Source organism: Palaemon carinicauda, chromosome 37, assembly GCF_036898095.1.
Source record: "Palaemon carinicauda isolate YSFRI2023 chromosome 37, ASM3689809v2, whole genome shotgun sequence".
Classification (NCBI taxonomy): Eukaryota; Metazoa; Arthropoda; class Malacostraca; order Decapoda; family Palaemonidae; genus Palaemon; species Palaemon carinicauda.
The window spans coordinates 23,603,655-23,621,939 of record NC_090761.1 but is presented as its reverse complement, the minus strand read 5'-3'; the positions used below and the strand labels follow the sequence as shown (position 1 = coordinate 23,621,939).

Sequence of the window (18,285 nt, the reverse complement as noted above, 5' to 3'; positions counted from 1 at the left end):
ATACTGTAGAAAGACCTTTTATTTTTGTTGGTGATATCAATGCTCACCACAGGGCGTGGTTAATTCCATTTCTCCTACTGATCGCCATGGCTTGAGAGCTTTAGACCTTGCCTCTGAATCAGGCTGTGAGCAAATCATGAGTGAACCTACTCATAGGTCTGGTAACTGCTTGGACCTCTTATACACCGACTCCCCTGGCGTTATAACAAGTAAGGTTGGTTCTCCAGTTGGGATATGGAATCATGCCTTGATTTCATTAGTGGTAAAGACAGCAGCCTGTCCCTGATGTATCATACTCAAGTAAGATTTATATAAATCTCAAGCAAACTGGAATTGTTTTTTGAATAATCTTTTTGGCTTGAATTAGTCCAAATTGTATAATAGTGTTGACCTGTTGTTCCTTATAGTGAGAATCTAGTCAACATAATTAATAGGCGTATTCCTTCTTGTGTGCTAATGTACTGAGTGAAAGACATGCCATGGTTCAGTGATGATTGTAGACGTACATACCTGGAGAAGCAGGCAGCCTGACATCTTCGGAAGGGTAACAGATCAGATTTGACTCGGAATAACTATACTCAGCTTAGAGCTTTTGCTCAGAGCATTTATGCTTCAACAGAATAGGAATACAATTGAGCCATAAAAAAACACTTTCTGGTACAACCTAGGAACATAAGTGGTGAGCTACCCTTAAATTTGCACTATTTGGTGTAGATGCAACACTTCCTCCTTTACTTAAATCAGATGGCTCTGTCACTCACTTTCCTAAGGAAAAGGTAATCCTTTTGGCTGAATGTGTTTGACGGTAAACAGAGTTATGCGAAACTTGATCTCCTCATTCCTGTTTTCCTGAGGCTAAACTAACTAGTCTAGCTTTTTGATTGTCGAGTGAAATTAAAACTCTCTTGATGGACCTTGATGCTTATGGAGGTGTAGACCAAAACGGTATTTTCCTTTTTTTTTTTTTTTATAGAGACTACAGATTTCTTAGCTCCAAATTTTTCTGTTATTTTGCAAAATTTAAAAAGAAGAGGAGCTTTTAGCCCTTGCTGAAGAATTGGTAATGTTATTCCTCTATGTGAATGTGTTTGTGGTAGCTCAAGTTTCCTTAACTACTCCCATATTATCTAAAGTTTTTGAGCGTCTTTTAGTAAAACGTCTAAATAGATTTGCTGAAGGTAATCATCTGTTCCCTAGTTTGCAATTTGGCTTTTGTAAAGGCCTTGGAACATGTTATGCCATTCTTACAATCTCCAATGCGGTGCAGAAATCCCTTGATTGTTGTCAGGAAGTTTGTATGATTGTCCTTGATTTTAGTGCTACCTTTAACCGTGTTAATTATGAGGCCCTTGTTTTAAAACTCAAACCGTTGGGAGTGGGTGGGTAATTTTTTAGCATCTTTATTGAATTTTTAAATAATAAATTGCAATGAGTTGTTGTTGGGGACACTATAGTGAGTATAGAAATATGATATCTGGTGTTCCTTAGGGTAGTGTTCTTGGCCCATTACTTCTCATACTATATACACACGACATGTGGTTTGGCCTAGAAAACAAGCTTGTTGCATATGCAGATGATGCTACTCTCTTTGTATCAATTCCATCTCCAGACGATAGATCGGGGTTTGCTGAATTTCTTAATAGAGTTTTAGCTAAAATTAGTGCATGGTGCAAATTATGAGGCGTGAAGCTGAATCTTAACAAAACTCAAAGTATGGTTGTAAATAGGTCAAGGACAATTGCTCCTCACGTATACTGTATACACACACACACACACACACACACACACACATATATATATATATATATATATATATATATATATATATATATATATATATATATATATATATATATATATATATATGTATATATATATATATACATATATATATATATATATATATATATATGCACACACACACACACATATATATATATATATATATATATATGCACACACACACACACACACACATATATATATATATATATATATATATATATATATATATATATATATATATATATATATATATATATATATATATGTGTGTGTGTGTGTGTGTGTGTGTGTGTGTGTGTGTGTGTGCTGGTCAAGGCTGGCAATGATACACAAGCAGTGCTTCTTACAAACAAAACTACATCTCTTCTTTATGATGTTATTGAGAGGGTATATTCACACATACTTTTGATAGTGCTAGAGAAATAATTTATTGTAAGGTTTTGTACGAGTTCTCGGAAAAGGACATATTGAAGAGATATCCCTCCAATGTTTTTGAAATTTAAAAGAAAAAGAAAAATCCTGATCTTAGCATTGATATGTTTCTTTAACTGTATGACTAAATTTTAGGAGTGATTCTCGACAACAAGTTTACTGTCTTCTTCAATTGCAAAAGAAAACAAAAATAAAATGGCCAATTGAGATCGATCTATTCTGAAGTCTTCTAATTCTTTCACTCTACCTTGTTTCGAGTATTGTTCTCCTATTTGATCTTCAGCTCCTTGATTTTCATCTTAATTTGTTGGACAAAAACTTACGGTCTATTAAATTTCTTATTATTCCTCATCTAGATATTAATCTCTGGCGCTACTGTTTAATTAGTTCGTTATGCATGTTGCATAAGATTTTTTTCATAATTTTGACCATCCTTTGCATTCAAATCTTCCCGGACAGTACCATCCTGTTCGTAATATTAGGTATGCAGTTAATTCTGATAGTCATGCTTTCTCCACCATGAAGCTCTATACTACACAATATTCTAGAAGTTTTATTCCGGCTGTGACCAAGTTGTGGACTGATTTTCTTATTCTGGTAGTTAATCGGTAGAACTTCATAAGTTCAAACTTTCAGAAAATGTTTTGTCATGTTGAACAGGCTGACATAAGTCTCATTTTATAGAAAGGTCTGTTTTAATGTTGTTATTCTTAAAATATTTTAACTTTTTTACTTTTCATGAATTTTATTTCCTTTTCTCACTGGGCCATTTTTCCTCTTAGAGCCCTTGGTCCTATAACATCCTGTTTTTCCGACTAGGGTAATAATAATAATAATAATAATAATAATAATAATAATAATAATAATAGGTATTTCTGAAAAGACTGCATGACGTTTAGGTTGTGTTTACATAGGTTTCATGATTTTGTGTTTTAGTGGTTTATACCTATTTCACTAATTATTCGTGTAAATATTTAATTGCATTGATTTATTTTTGTTCAAGATATAGGTAAATATGATACACTAATTTCTAGCCAAAAACACGGACCATATATTATTCCAAGTTGCTTTCTTATGTTTTGTCCATTTCTGACCATAAATATTTGGATAAACCACCGGTTCAATTGTCTTGTTTAGTGAAAAAAAAAATAGTGATTAGCAGCAATAATAATGGTCAGAAATTAATTACAAATAAGATTACCAGTTGGAACAGTATATGGTTCGTGTAAGTTGCTAGAAATCAATAGTATAATGTGAAAACTTTGTTTTTATTTAATCATTATTATTTTAATCATCTTCATTTACTCAAAACACCTGTCTTAAACCGAAGCTCTCGCCAAAGTCACCTGATACTGCGCAAATTATTTGCGCAGGTGGTACCAAGACAGTGATGCCAGATCTACAGAAATTTCTGTATTTCTACTGGATTTTCCACAAATCTACAGAAATAAAGATTTTTTTTTTTTCATTTTCATCATAAATCTACTGGATTTTGTTGCACATGACTCAGGAATTCTCAAGAAATTACCCTGGTAGAGCTAAATTCAATAGCAGCATGTATAAAAAGGGCATTAATAAGGATACAGAGGATAGTGATGAGGGTTAGTATGGTAATTTCCAACAACATAACTCCCAGACTAGTGTAGTAATTAAGAGTATAATTGGTGAACTAATATTTTTGATTTACTAATAACTTGCCAAGTACCTATATATCATTAAGGGGTACAGCCAGAATTGTACATAAGCTTTAATTATGACATATAATTTTGTTTTCATTAGTGTCATTCTTTGTGGGCCTAGAAAAGTTTGCATTTATTAATCTCTAAAATTATGGTAGTGTGTCTACATATAAAGGGACTAACATTTATATTAATTATGCAAATTTAAACATCAAAACACAATTCTACAGAATTACGTTAAAGTCTTTCTGTACATGTAAAAGGATCAAATTTATGGTATTTTTTTTAGTTATGCATCAGTAATTTCGAATATTTGTATTAGATAGCAAATAAAGTTCATATGAGTAATCTACAGAAATTTCATTAAATCTACAGAAAAAAATTAACAAAATATACAGAAATTTTGCCAAGGTCATCTGGCAACACTGCCAAGACACTAAGTGTATTGCTGAACAGGTGTGATGGCGCTCACTAGAGGTTACAAAATTCGGCTGTCCCCCTCGTTTTGAAAAGAGATACTACCGCTATATTCAGTAAGATAATACCCTAATTTTATACGTTAAATACACACATTGGTATCAAAATTTACAGCATTAAGTTATAAAAATAAAAAAAGATTTGAACACCTTTTTTTAAATGATAATGTGACCCTTTATCCTAGTTTGAATAAGATTTGGTAAGTTTTTAGAAAGAAGAACCAGCCCAAAATGACATGTAAATATGTTTTTCTAGGTGATTTTGATGTGTATTGCACGAATATCACCTTCATTTTCCTCGGAAATGAACGGTTTTAGACTTTACTGTATATCAAACCTAACCTAACACAACCACCTAACCTAACCTAGGGCCCTGTACCCCTACCCCCTGTTTTATGTTGACCAGGCTGACATGAGTCCTTTTATAGTTTATATAAATGACATATCTGTTTTTGACGTCAATAGTTTATATGGAACTTATCTGTTTTGACGATGTTACTGTTTTTAATATGATATATTTTGAATTAATTCTCATTTATTTATTTCCTTATTTCCTTTCCTCACTGGGCTATATTTCCTTATTGGAGCCTTTGGGCTTTTAGCATCTTGCTTTTCCAACTAGGGGTGTTGCTTGGCTAGTAATAATAATAATAATAATAGGCCTAGCGGGGGGCCTCCGCCCCCCCCTACGACCCCCCCTTAAGGCCATAGTGATTTTCGGGGCACTACCGAACCTAAGGCAGTAAAATAACACCCAATTCTAGTTACAGCCTGAACCTAAGTTTATATTTACCTTAAAAAGAAGGCCCTGGTTGGTCGATATCGCTGTCCGAAGATGAATTGGTTTCATTGTAGTGTATTACAGGGCGATGTAACCTAGAAAAACAACTATTTTTTCTTATAGAAAAAATTACGCTCTTCGAAAATGACACTCGTTCCCGTCGCAAATGAATAGTTTCAGAAATATATATACATCTATATCCTCCGATAATGGGGGACCCCCAGTAGGAACTCGGGGTTTTGGGTGGGGAAAACATACTGGGGAATCGATATTTAAACGTAAAACAAGCCTTTTCTTCTCTATTCATTACCTTCTTGAAATTATAATAACCAGAGGAAAATACAAATCAGTTTATCTGAATAAACTTTGGAGGCGCCGTTGCAAAGATTGTCATGAAAAAATACAGTAACCAGTGCTGCCAACGTCCGATGTAGATCAAATGTTATTTTGTAACCTGTCATACTACTAGGCTAGGTTAGATGGGTTTGTTAGGTTCTGTGCCCTTTTTGTACTTTTATGTATTGGGTATATGGAGAAATTATTTAAAATTCGCATGGAAATATCTATCATTGCTATCGTTAGTAATGGTAACTCTGTGTACCATACGTCAACGTTGGTAACACTGTGTATTATTGGTAACGTTTCTAATGTTATCGTTCGCAGTACATTCGTAAGAGAAGTGACACCGTGCAACTTAAAGTTAGCCGAATTGGTTGATCTGTTTGTTTCCGATTGAAATGAACAGCAAATTCGGTTAAATCACGTTATTTACTTTAGGGAAACATATATTTTCTGTTCGAAATCTCACCCTGTAATACAATAAAAAATTACTGATGAATTATCGGTATCGGCCTGTGGTCGTTGTCGGTCACTATGGGGTACATATAATTTCCCAGCTTCAATAAAAAAGTTGTGATGCATCTGACCCTGTTCTTTATTGAAATTGTCTATAAACAAATATCTCGCTAAATATTGTTTGAGATATTGTTTACGGTTACCAGGGCGTCTCGACCACTCTTTTATATCACGCCAAAGGTGTTCAATGTTTTGCGTGTGCACACTTATTATCGTCTCTGTTGACAAAATGTTCGCCGTGATTGATCACTTTGTGCATATATCCTCCTTCAGCAAGTGTACGATACCCTGCCCACCCATCACTAATCACAACAAAACCAGGTAAAATAAATTGTTTAACCCTGGATAGGTACGCTCCCCGGACACCCCTTTAAGGGTATACTCGGTCACGCGCGACCCCGACTCCGAAAAATATTCAGGAAAAATTTAGTTATGCATCAATCTGTATTGTTTGACTTGCTAAAAATACTTCAAAGAATGCTAAAAACTACTGAAAATATAAATGATACCCATCTACAAAAATTTAAGTATACAAAAAAAAGACGACGTAAATATTCACAGAAAATAGAAATATACATATACACATAAATCCCTTTAGGGACACCTTCTTAGATGGCAAAGCAACAGCGTGTAATTGCTGGAAATGAGTTGGACCCATAGAAGTCAAGATCTGAAATGAGAAAAAAAGGGTAACTTTTTTTGGCCAAGAAAATTTGTCCAAATTTCATGAATTTTTTTGGGTACCCAAATGAAATAGGAAGAGGCTAATTTCGTTTATAGAATAAACTCATATTATCCTAGAACAGAAATACATAAAAAAATGTGCACTAAGATGTAATTTACTGTTATATCAGGGGCGAAATCTAAAGGTCATTTTTTGATGGCCTAGTTTCACAACGTAAATTTCTTATGAAAATCATTGTATCTCCTATAAAATATGATATTTATGGATTAAAATATACCAAAATATCACAAATTCTATACAGAACAAGAATATATAGAGATATGCCAACTTACCTTTCGGGTTTGTCAACAAAATGGCCGCAGACCGCAACAACTCTTACAGCCCAATCTACCTCTTGAAATGAAGAATGGGGTTGCAAACTCCATATTATCATCAACATCTCTTTTTAACTCCATTAGAAGTGTGTTGATGACATCCATGCCGAGGGAATACTGCCTGCTGGCCATTATTGAAGATAAATTCAAAATAAATAGAAAAAAATTAAATTTGCAAAAAATAAAAAAAATTCAGAAATTAGCATTTGAGGGAAAATGGACCTCATGGCAATATATGGCATCTAAGCCAAAACCAATGTCATGCAAGTGGTAGACACACCATCCATCCACACTTTCCAATTATAAAGAACCAAACATGTATCAACACTGTTCGACAATTTATAATTATGTAATAACTTTGCTGTTTGATCACTTACCCCTATAAAGGTATGTCAGGGTCGAGGTCGACCCCTGGGGGGGGTAAAAAAACGGGGAAGGAGGGAAGTTAGACGAAAATCAGTCCTAAAGCAGACAATTGCATGTAGACTAGTCACCCCTTGCAGGTCGATCACTTCCATATTCGAGACAGCTGATAATTTATGGGGAAAAAACAGGTTTTGAAAATGCTGTAGGGGTCGCATACGACCCATCATACCTTTCCAGGGGTAATAAGTGGAATAAGCGTCCCTGCACTTCTGTCTTGGCCTTCTTTGTTAAGAGGAATAACAAATTTTTTCTTAGAGATTCGCTCTATTCCCCCAAACAACCACACTTGGGTAAGTTGTCGACCACGATTGTATTTGCGATGTACGAAGAGCGTTTCGTCGATTTCCACAATGACATCAGGACCACCAATTTGCGGTTGGTTGGAAAACCATTGTTCTGTGACTTCGGAACAAAACGATCGCCAATCTACGCTTGTTCTACTTGACCACTTTAGGCACCTTATAATAGTGGTATGATCAAAAGATTTTCTTAACCAATGATTTACAAACAAAGTAACTGCCCAGGGTTTCACATGAATACTGTCTAAAAAAGGCTAACCGAATACGCGCACTTTCTACTTCCCTTCTGCTTATTAAGCTTCCTTTGACGGCCATACGAAAATTTATGCCTTGTTTCACCATATGTATAAGTTATATCACAGTGAGGACAAATTACTGCTGTAGGTAAAACACCATGTGCCTGCAAAAATGTGATGAATTCGGAATCTTGCGAGTGATATCGTCTTATAAATTCAAAATAGTCTATATCACAACCACGACAAGTTATCTGAACGATGGCCATGCTTAGTACTGCCTGAAGTGCCACAATGGTAGGAATATTTAAATGTAATTAGCTTTCGTTTGTTTAAAATGAGCCAATTATTTCAAAGTATCAAGTCACGTGGTGCGTGAATAAGTCACGTGGGGCAATCAAACGAATTGTATAGGTGGACCAAAAAGAGGGGGCAGAGCTATGAAGTCATTTTTTGCCGGGAGTCAAAAGGTGAACATCTCTCTTTAATAGCCACTCCCCTTAGTAAAAAACAATGTCCTCATTTTATGTAAACGTAACAAAAATCAATTACTTATGTTCTATTCATCTCCGGGCATAACTAATGGTATATTCCTAATCAGAAAAGTGCGATTTATGCGTTTCTGAAGTATTTATAGGTCGCTAAGTTGGTTCCTCTTTCTAAAATAATACCTAAAATTTTAGTTATTGGTGTTTGCAAGCTCTTGTCATTAACCAAAGTTATGTACTTCTTTATGTATGTCGTTGGGGAGCCATTTGTTTGTTTACGTTTTGAATGCCTTCTGAAATGTCTGTTTTTGGTCATTTCACTTGAACTATTACGATTTGGCATATTTTATAATGGAAAGACGCTTTGTTCATCAAGTAGGCTGGCTTTGTATAGCGCATACATTAGGAGGTAGGCTATCCTGAAAAAATTACATGTTACTGTAGTTCATTGGGACAGGGTAAGCTGAGAATACGATTGTATAGGGGGGGCTCCTCACCTATCCTTCCCCCTAGTTTCCTGGACTAGGTGAAGTCTATTAGAGGTGCAGTTATCTATGGATACGTCCATGATTATACACGATATCTTAGGATGGTCGTTACGGGGGTTAGAACCCCGTGATACCTGACGGTAATTCTCTTGTAATATCACTCCCAGAAAAACCTTCCACCTTCCATCAGGATGACATGGCTATCTCACCCAAAAATAGATATTTCGTAAGTCAAAATCCATTTGTTGCTGGGGGCATAGCCTCCCTCAAGTAAGTTGGTAAGGATACGGCACCTAGGTTACATTAGGTCGAGAACCTTAGGTTAGGCAGAGTTCTTGTTTGTTTCTCGTTCATGTATGATTCTATGATTACTAGCAAAACTGGAATTCACTATAAGAAATAGACGAATGATGGCTAGTCTGGCATTTTTCTCTATGTTTAATGGAGGCTGGGCCATAATAACTTGCATATCAGGCGATTAAAATGTGAAACATTTCTCACTCTTAATTACGTTGTTTGGTTTCATTTGGGAGACTGATGGCGAGTTTTTGGCATTGTACATCGTTGTGTGGATTCGCTTTTGCAAGCTGTTTTTTTTTTTTTTTTTTTTTTTTTTTTTTATTTTTATTTTTTTTTTTTTTTTTTTTTTTCCATGACGTAATCATTACCTGGATTATTAACCAATTACAAGCTTCCAAATATTTATGCACAAGTTGCCGGATGTTTGACAACAGCAATTTTTTTTTCACCCTCCCCTTCAGTTTCTACTCAATTACCATCCTATAAAGATGTCTCCAAGAGGGAAGTTCAATCTATCAGATCAGATTCAGGTTGAGGCTTCGCCTTTGCAATGGTGCCTCTGTGTCTTTTAGTTTTGTGTGTTCCTTATTTTCACTATTTTTTCTCTACACCCACATTTGTTGTTGTACACTTTTCTTATTTTCAATATTTTCTTCACAAAAAAGGAATTTTCCATCTGTTTGTTCACTATCTTCTTAGAAAGGTTGTTTGAGCTCAATTGCTTTTATTCTTGTATCACTAAACTGTGGACAATATAACTTGAGGTGGTTAGCATTTTCTTCTACATCACAGAATACACAGTTTATATTTCCATCTTGCTGTCTGTTTTTTATATTCAAGCCCAATGTGTTTGTCCTTGCTCTTAATAATAAAATTGACGAAAATGTGTTGTCATATACTTCCTCCTCTTTGATTTCACTTTTCCAGTTTTTATACAGGTTTAGCCTTTATTTGCACTCCATTTCACTCTTCCATTTGCTTGTGTCCCATTCTCTTGTTCTCTTCTTTATGTCCTCTTTCGTACATCTCTTGACTTCTCACATCGCCATCCCACATTCTTCAGCATACTTCTTCACATGTATCCACCACTTACTCTCTTTTTCTTCCCTATCATTGACTATTGCTGTTAGTATGTCCTTCTCTCCCTTATAAATGCTATTAAGGTACCTCAGCTTTCCATCCATTACCTTTGTTTTCATAGCAGATGCTCCTACATCCCCTCTCAAGGCTACAATTACTGTATTCTTTACACCCCCTAATATCATATACACTCCATTCTCTATTCTCTGCAACTTTTCTATTTCAGATTCCGTTAGGTTAATTACATTTGTTCCATACAAAATAGAAGGTAGCAGTACACTTTTCCAGTATGTTTTTCCTATCAGTATTTTATTGCAACTTTTTTCTATGACTGAATATGTAAGATTAGCTAGCCTTTGCGCCTTGACTATCATTTCACTTTTCTGTGTTTTGAACATATTCTTACTGTCATCTACCTTGATACCTAGGTATTTAAATATTGCTTACTACTCTTATTTCCTCTATGTTATCTGGTTTCTCCTTCATATTTTATATAAGGACGCTACTTTTATCTCTATTTATGTCTAAACCACACTGCTTTCCTATATTTATCACTTTCCTTATGTTCAATTCAGCATCCTCTATACTCTCAGCAAGCACTAGGACATCATCAGAAAAAAATACTACTACTAGCTTAATAATATTTTTAAAACCATTACCTTCCCTTTCTACTTGTTTTATAATCTGATAAGTGATTAATTTGAACAATGTTGTAGAGCCAGTACAGCCTTGCTTTATTCCACTACTTACGCTCAATTTTTGTTCTACTCTTTCCCCTATGTCAAACGTAGTAGTCTCCTACATATACTTCTGCTATAGAGTTCATTATACTTGTACTGTATGTACTTTATATTGCTTTAATGTTTCTATCAGTGTTAACCTTTTTTATGAAATCAAAAGCTTTTTTGAAATCTAGAGAGGCACCTATGTGTTTTTTCTTATTTTTGAAAATTTCTTGGACCATGTACTGTAAGATGAATACATTATCCTCAATCCTTCCTCCCTCTGTAAATCCTGCTTAACTATCCTCTATGGCATTATTACTTTTTAGGTGTCCTTCTATTTCATCCTTGATAAAAGCTATGTATATTTTATATGATACATTTGTGAGTGCTGTGGGTCTCAATTCCTTTGCTGTTGGTTGGTTTTTCTTTTTTAACATTTTTGTTCTGGATTCTTTCCAGCTTTTGTGTTTTTCTTTACTGGCTAATTCCTCTTTGTAGCTGTTCACTAGTGTATTCTTACATACATCACTTATCATAGCTTTGTAATAGTCTGGCTTTAGTCCATCTGGCCCAGCTGCTTTACCTTTCTTTAGGCGTTTTAGGCATTTTTTTTAATTTACCTTTATTCATTTCAGTGGCAGGCATAGGTTTAATTACTCCTTTGACATTTAGTACAGCATCATAATGCTCTCTTAGGTGTTCTGATATACTAAATTCATTTACTATTATAATGTCATTTTCTCCTTCTCCTCATTCCAGATCTCTGTTATTCTATTTTCATGTATATTGTAGACTGTTTTCCAAAATTTTACTAATTCTTCTTTAGCCTCTTCATCTGTTAGTTTATTTCCTCTTCCTCCATTTAATTGTATTGCCTTGCTTTTTATTTCGTTGCTATTTCTTAATTTGTTTATGTTTTCCCATAGTTTATTGTTTTTATCATTTCTTATCTCACTGGTCGTCTTTTTCTCATATAAAGTTATACTATCTTTCACCAGTATTTGTACTTCTTTCTTTTTATGATAGTATTTTTCTTCTAATTCTGTTTTTAACCTAACATCTTTTTCATTTCTCTTTTTACTATTAAGTTCCTTTTTTTCCTTAATTTTTCTCCTTATTTCCTCTGTGTTGGCAATTGGTTAAGAAAACGCTCTCCGTCACTGTACTGTACAGCTATTGTTGCTCATGTGAAAGTGAAAAATATCCCTGAAATAGTAACCCACGGGGCTGGCATGCGCAGCACATCTATGTATCGCTTGCCAGAACATAGCAGGGAAATTGTTTATCTGCCAGTGAACCGAGCCAGGGCGGAGCAAAAACCATTAGAAAGACATGAAGTGAATTGTAGAGAATTTGGTTACTTTAATTTTTGTCTACTTTTTCAAACTGCTTATCTTGTGTTTATTTTGCATTTCTGACCATTATTATTGGTGCAAATTACTCTATTTTGGCATTTCACCACCCAAGAAACCCTGGCTTGCCACTGGTGTTCCCCATAATTGTCTTTATACAAGGGGGGTTCCAAAAACTCTTAAACCGATGATTTGCCTAAATAATCATGGTCTGAAATGCATAAAACACAAGACAGCGAGTAGGATGAATATATGGTTCTTGTATTTGGCTACAAATTAAAGCATCATATATTTACCCTGTTTCCCTTGTAAAATGTGGTTTCTTAGTCCTTTGATGAACTACAAGACTATGAAAAAAGTTTATACTTGTAGTAAATGGTGTGCTTTCATCAAATTTTACCTTTATTTTCATTGTAAATAAGCTGTTCTCCCATTATCCCCTCTTTTCCACCAGACCCAGGAGGGAACCAGGGATTTTGGCCAGGAAAAACAGAAAAAAAATATTAACTCTTAAGGGCTGCTTTCTGGTCCTGTATAGCAGGGTAACCCTACTCTCTACAGGACCTCTATAGTTGTTTTATCATGTTCATTCTAGAGCATTCAACATTTCACATCACACATTGCTCATTTACTGTTAAATCGTCAGAATCGAAGCACTCGCAAAATAAGAAAGTCTTCAATTTCCTCTTGAAAGCCTTAATATCTTCGATCATTAGGATGTATCGTGGGAGTGACTGAAATAAGGTTAAATTCATTGAAAACATATTAACTCGAAAAAAAAGTTTTTTCCCATAAGCAAACTACAGTATTAAGAATGGTTCACTCAACGGCTGTGTGGGTCTATTTTGGTGAAGCTTTTTAAAACTTTAATGGGTTTTGCTCTGCTGTGGCTTGCTTCTCTTGCAAAAAAAAAACCACTGCTCCTATGGTCTGGCAAGCAGTACATGTTGAGCTGTGCTGGCCAACACCATGTGACTATTTTGGGGATATATCTTAAAACTTCAATGGTTTTTGCTCTGCCGTGGCCCCGTTTGCTCGCAAATGAGAAAAACACCACTGCTTCTAAAGTATGTTCTGGAAAATGGTACAAGTTGGACTGCACTTGCCTACCCTGTTGGGCATTATTTTGGGGATGATTATTAAAGCTAATAATGGTTTTTGCTCTGGCTTATTTCGTTCGCAAAACATAAAAAAACTGTTCCTATGTTCTGGCAAGTGGTACATGCTGAGTTGCATTTGCCAACCATGTGGGGCATGATTTCCTTGCTTTATGTTTGAGATGTAGAAGGTTTGTGATAACCATTACACCTGGGTATAGAACGATCCATGACAAAGAGACCTTATTCACCAAAGAACAACACAGTAAATATACACTAACCTGCAACATTGGGTAAGTCATACCAAGATCTCTGTTGTAAGAAATAGAGAAACTGCTAAATGTGGTCAGATTCATTACTTATGGGCTGTGGTTAGTTAACAAGAAATGAAACTATGAATATAAGCCATCTTAGAGCACACCCTGTCCAAAAGCAGGTATTTTCCTTGTGAACAGACCACTGTATAGTATGTGTAATTGAGTAATCACGGCCAAATTGGCGCAAAAATAATACACGAGAAAGTGATCCGTTTAAACTTGTCAGGATGAAAAATTTATACTGTATAGGAGTTCTTAGACTTCTCTTGTAGTGTTTCCTTATTTGCTTTCCTCACTGGGCTATTTTCCGTGTTGGAGCCGTTGGGCTTATAGCATCCTACTTTTCCAACTAGGGTTGTAGATTACTAAGTAATAACAATAATGATATTGCATCGGTGAACACCCACAAAATGGAATTATTAGGATCAATTTTGGTAGAATACAGTACTTGAATATGAGAGAAAATTGGGTTCTCTGTTTCTCACTGGGTGGCCCTTGTTGTCGGCAGATATATTAGGATGAAAATAATTGTATTTTCAAAGGAAAGGGAAGTTTTCTTATAGGAATTAATTTATTTGAAATTGTCACAACCAGATCTATAATAATACTGTTTTTTGTAAACTCATAGGCAAGTTTTCTGAAAGGTTGGTAACCCATAACATACAGTACCGAGGTTATGCTTTGGTGAGGTAAATGTAGTTGTTTGGACAGGGTAAGCTAAGAATATGGTACTCTACGGGGAGATTGCAATGGGCCTTAGACTCGGCCGGGTAGGTAATTAGGTAAGGATACAGCTCCTAAGTTAGGCTAGAGTATTTAGGATTTATGGGTCATTGATTGCATTTGTTCAATATTCTGTATATTTCTTGGATTTATGGTTTCATAGTCTTCCCATGTAGCAAAGAGTTACAGTATCTATATTGAATAAGATACTTGGCACTGAGGAAATTGATAGTTTCATATGTCGACCTTTAGTCTTTGAAGATGTCTTTTGAAAGAGAATTGGGGCTGTTGGTGAGACAACGGGCTGGGTTCGAGTCTCCGTTGAATTAAGCCAGATTACGAGTGTATCAAAGGATAAATTGACCCTGAAGCTACTAGAACGTAGACAAAATATTAAAGTCTACTTGAATGAGATAAACCATCAATTTTTCAATATTAAACTTACCCGATAATCATGTAGCTGTCAACTCTGTTGCCCGACAGAATTCTATGGAGGGATACGCCAGCTATCACAATACTAGAAGGGGGTGTTCTTACCAGCGCCACCTGTGGCCAGGTACTCAAGTACTTCTTGTTGACACCTCCTCAATTATTCCTCTGTCGTGCTTCTGACAAGACGTTCTGGGATACGCTTATGTTCTTGGAGTATTTTCACGACTTTGGTGAAGTATTTCTCTTTGATTTCGGCTGTCGCTTTACTGGAAACTTCTATTTTAGCTCCAAGCAGGGAGGGACTCATTCGAGGAAGTTGTTCGAGATCGCAAGGGACCTCCTCATTTGGTCAAAAGATCGAAAGCTCACGCTGGTAACGAGGCTCATTCAGGGCGATATGAATGTCATGGCAGATCGCCTCAGCCGGAAGGGTCAGGTCTTCCCCACAGAGTGGACCCTTCACAAGAATGTTTGCAGCAGACTTTGGGCCCTGTGGGATCAGCCAACCATAGATCCATTCGCTACCTCGATGACCAAGAGGCTCCTCTTGTATTGTTCTCCGATTCCAGACCCAGCAGCAGTTCGCGTGGATGCCTTTCTGCTGGATTGGTCCCATCTCAACCTGTATGCATTCCCGCCGTTCAAGATTGTCAACAGGGTACTTCGGAAGTTCGCCTCTCACAAAGGGACACGGCTGACGTTGGTTGCTCCCCTCTGGCCCGCGAGAGAATGTTTCACTGAGGTACTGCAATGGCTGGTCGACGTTCCCAGGACTCTTCCTCCTAGAGTGGACCTTCTGCGTCAACCTCACGTAAAGAAGGTACTCCCAACCTCCACGCTCTTCGTCTGACTGCCTTCAGACTATCGAAAGACTCTCAAGAGCTAGAGGCTTTTCGAAGGAGGCAGCCAGAGCGATTGCCAGAGCAAGGACGACATCCACTCTCAGAGTCTATCAGTCTTTATGGGAAGTCTTCCGAAGCTGGTGCAAGGCCAATGCAGTTTTCCTCAACCAGTACCAATGTAACCCAGATTGCTGACTTCCTGTTACATCTAAGGAACGTAAGCTCCCTATCAGCTCCTACGATCAAGGGTTACAGAAGTTTGTTGGCAGCGGTTTTCCGCCACAGAGGCTTGGATCTTTCCTCCAACAAAGATCTACAGGACCTCTTAGGTCTTTTGAGACCTCAAAGGAACGTCGGTTGTCCACTCCAGGCTGGAATCTAGACGTGGTCCTAAGGTTCCTAATGTCATCAGGATTTGAACCGCTCCAATCAGCCTCTTTTAAGGACCTCACATTAAAAAACTCTTTTCCTCGTGTGCTTAGCAACAGGTAAAAGAGTAAGTGAGATCCACGCCTTCAGCAGGAACATAGGTTTCACATCTGAAACGGCTACATGTTCCTTGCGGCTCGGTTTTTTTGGCTAAAACGAGCTTCCTTCCCGTCCTTGCCCTAAGTCGTTCGAGATCCCAAGCCTGTCCAACATGGTGGGGAACGAACTAGAGAGAGTACTTTGCCCTGTTAGAGCTCTTAAGTACTATTTAAGAAGGTCAAAACCATTACGAGGACAATCAGAAGCCTTATGGTGTGCTATCAAGAAGCCTTCTCTACCAATGTCTAAGAACTCAGTTTCTTACTACATCAGGCTTCTGATTAGAGAAGCAAATTCTCATCTGAAGGAAGAAGACCTTGCTTTGCTGAAGGTAAGGACACATGAAGTGAGAGCTGTGGCTACTTCAGTGGCCTTCAAACAGAACCGTTCTCTGCAGAGTGTTATGGATGCAACCTATTGGAGAAGCAAGTCAGTGTTCGCATCATTCTATCTCAAAGATGTCCAGTCTCTTTACGAGTACTGCTACACCCTGGGTCCATTCGTAGCAACGAATGCAGTAGTAGGCGAGGGCTCAGCCACTACATTCCCATAATTCCATAACTTTTTAACCTTTCTCTTGAATACTTTTTATGGGTTGTTCGGTCGGCTAAGAAGCCTTCCACATCCTTGTTGATTTGGCGGGTGGTCAATTCTTTCTTGAGAAGCGCCGAGGTTAAAGGTTGTGATGAGGTCCTTTAGTATGGGTTGCAGCCCTGTATACTTTAGCACCTTTGGGTTGATTCAGCCTCCAAGAGGAACGCTGCGCTCAGTAAGGAAGACGAACTTAAAAAAGAGACAGAGTAACGGTTCAATTCGACTTCCTTACCAGGTACTTATTATTTCATTGTTATTTGAGATAACTGTTATATGAAATATGGGATACTTAGCTATCCTTTAATCTTGTACACTGGTTTTCACCCACCCCCCTGGGTGTGAATCAGCTACATGATTATCGGGTAAGTTTAATATTGAAAAATGTTATTTTCATTAGTAAAATAAATTTTTGAATATACTTACCCGATAATCATGATTTAATTGACCCTCCCTTCCTCCCCATAGAGAACCAGTGGGACCGAGGAATAATTGAGGAGGTGTCAACAAGAAGTACTTGAGTACCTGGCCACAGGTGGCGCTGGTAAGAACACCCCCTTCTAGTATTGTGATAGCTGGCGTATCCCTCCATAGAATTCTGTCGGGCAACAGAGTTGACAGCTACATGATTATCGGGTAAGTATATTCAAAAATTTATTTTACTAATGAAAATAACATTTTTAAGTACTAGAGGTTTTTATATTCCATGGCGTGTTAGCTGAGGACCCCGGTAGTGTTAGAAAAATTAAAAGCCAGGTCGATTATGCTGGTAGTGTTATTATTATTAATAATAATAATGTTAGCTAAGCTACCCGTTGAGATACTACCGCCTAGAGTTATTGGGTCCTTTGACTGGCCAGACAGTACTACATTGGATCCTTCTGTGGTTATGGCTCATTTTCCTTTTCCTACACATAAACCAATTTTTTCAATATTAAACTTAGCCGGTGATCATATAAGCTGTCAGCTCTGCTGCCCGACAGAAAAACCTAAGGACAAAATACGCCAGCGATCGCTATACAGGTGGGGGTGTACATCAACTGCGCCATCTGTCGAGCAGGTACTCAAGTACTCCATGTCAACACAGAACCAATTTTCTCTCTGTCGTGCCACTGGCAAGACCTACTAAATACGCTGTTACTAACTGGATTTGTTTTCACAACTATTTGGTGAAGTACACTATTCTAGTTTTGAGCTTTCGCTATGCAGGGGTTTTATCTTCATCTCAAAACTTGAACTCGTTTTGGATAGATTTAATTATGGTGACAAAGAGAGTATGGACTCTCTTTCACTTTTA

The 18,285-nt window shown here is 36.9% G+C and overlaps 1 long non-coding RNA gene across 1 annotated transcript in view; it reads left to right on the top strand.

Moving 5' to 3' along the window:
• Window positions 1-4,291: 4,291 nt before the first annotated feature.
• LOC137629504 (uncharacterized) overlaps window positions 4,292-18,285 on the top strand; it is a 66,420-nt gene continuing 52,426 nt past the window's right edge. Inside the window, exon 1 of the long non-coding RNA XR_011041522.1 lies at window positions 4,292-4,429. This is a non-coding gene — a long non-coding RNA (uncharacterized lncRNA). The remainder of the gene's footprint in view (window positions 4,430-18,285) is intronic.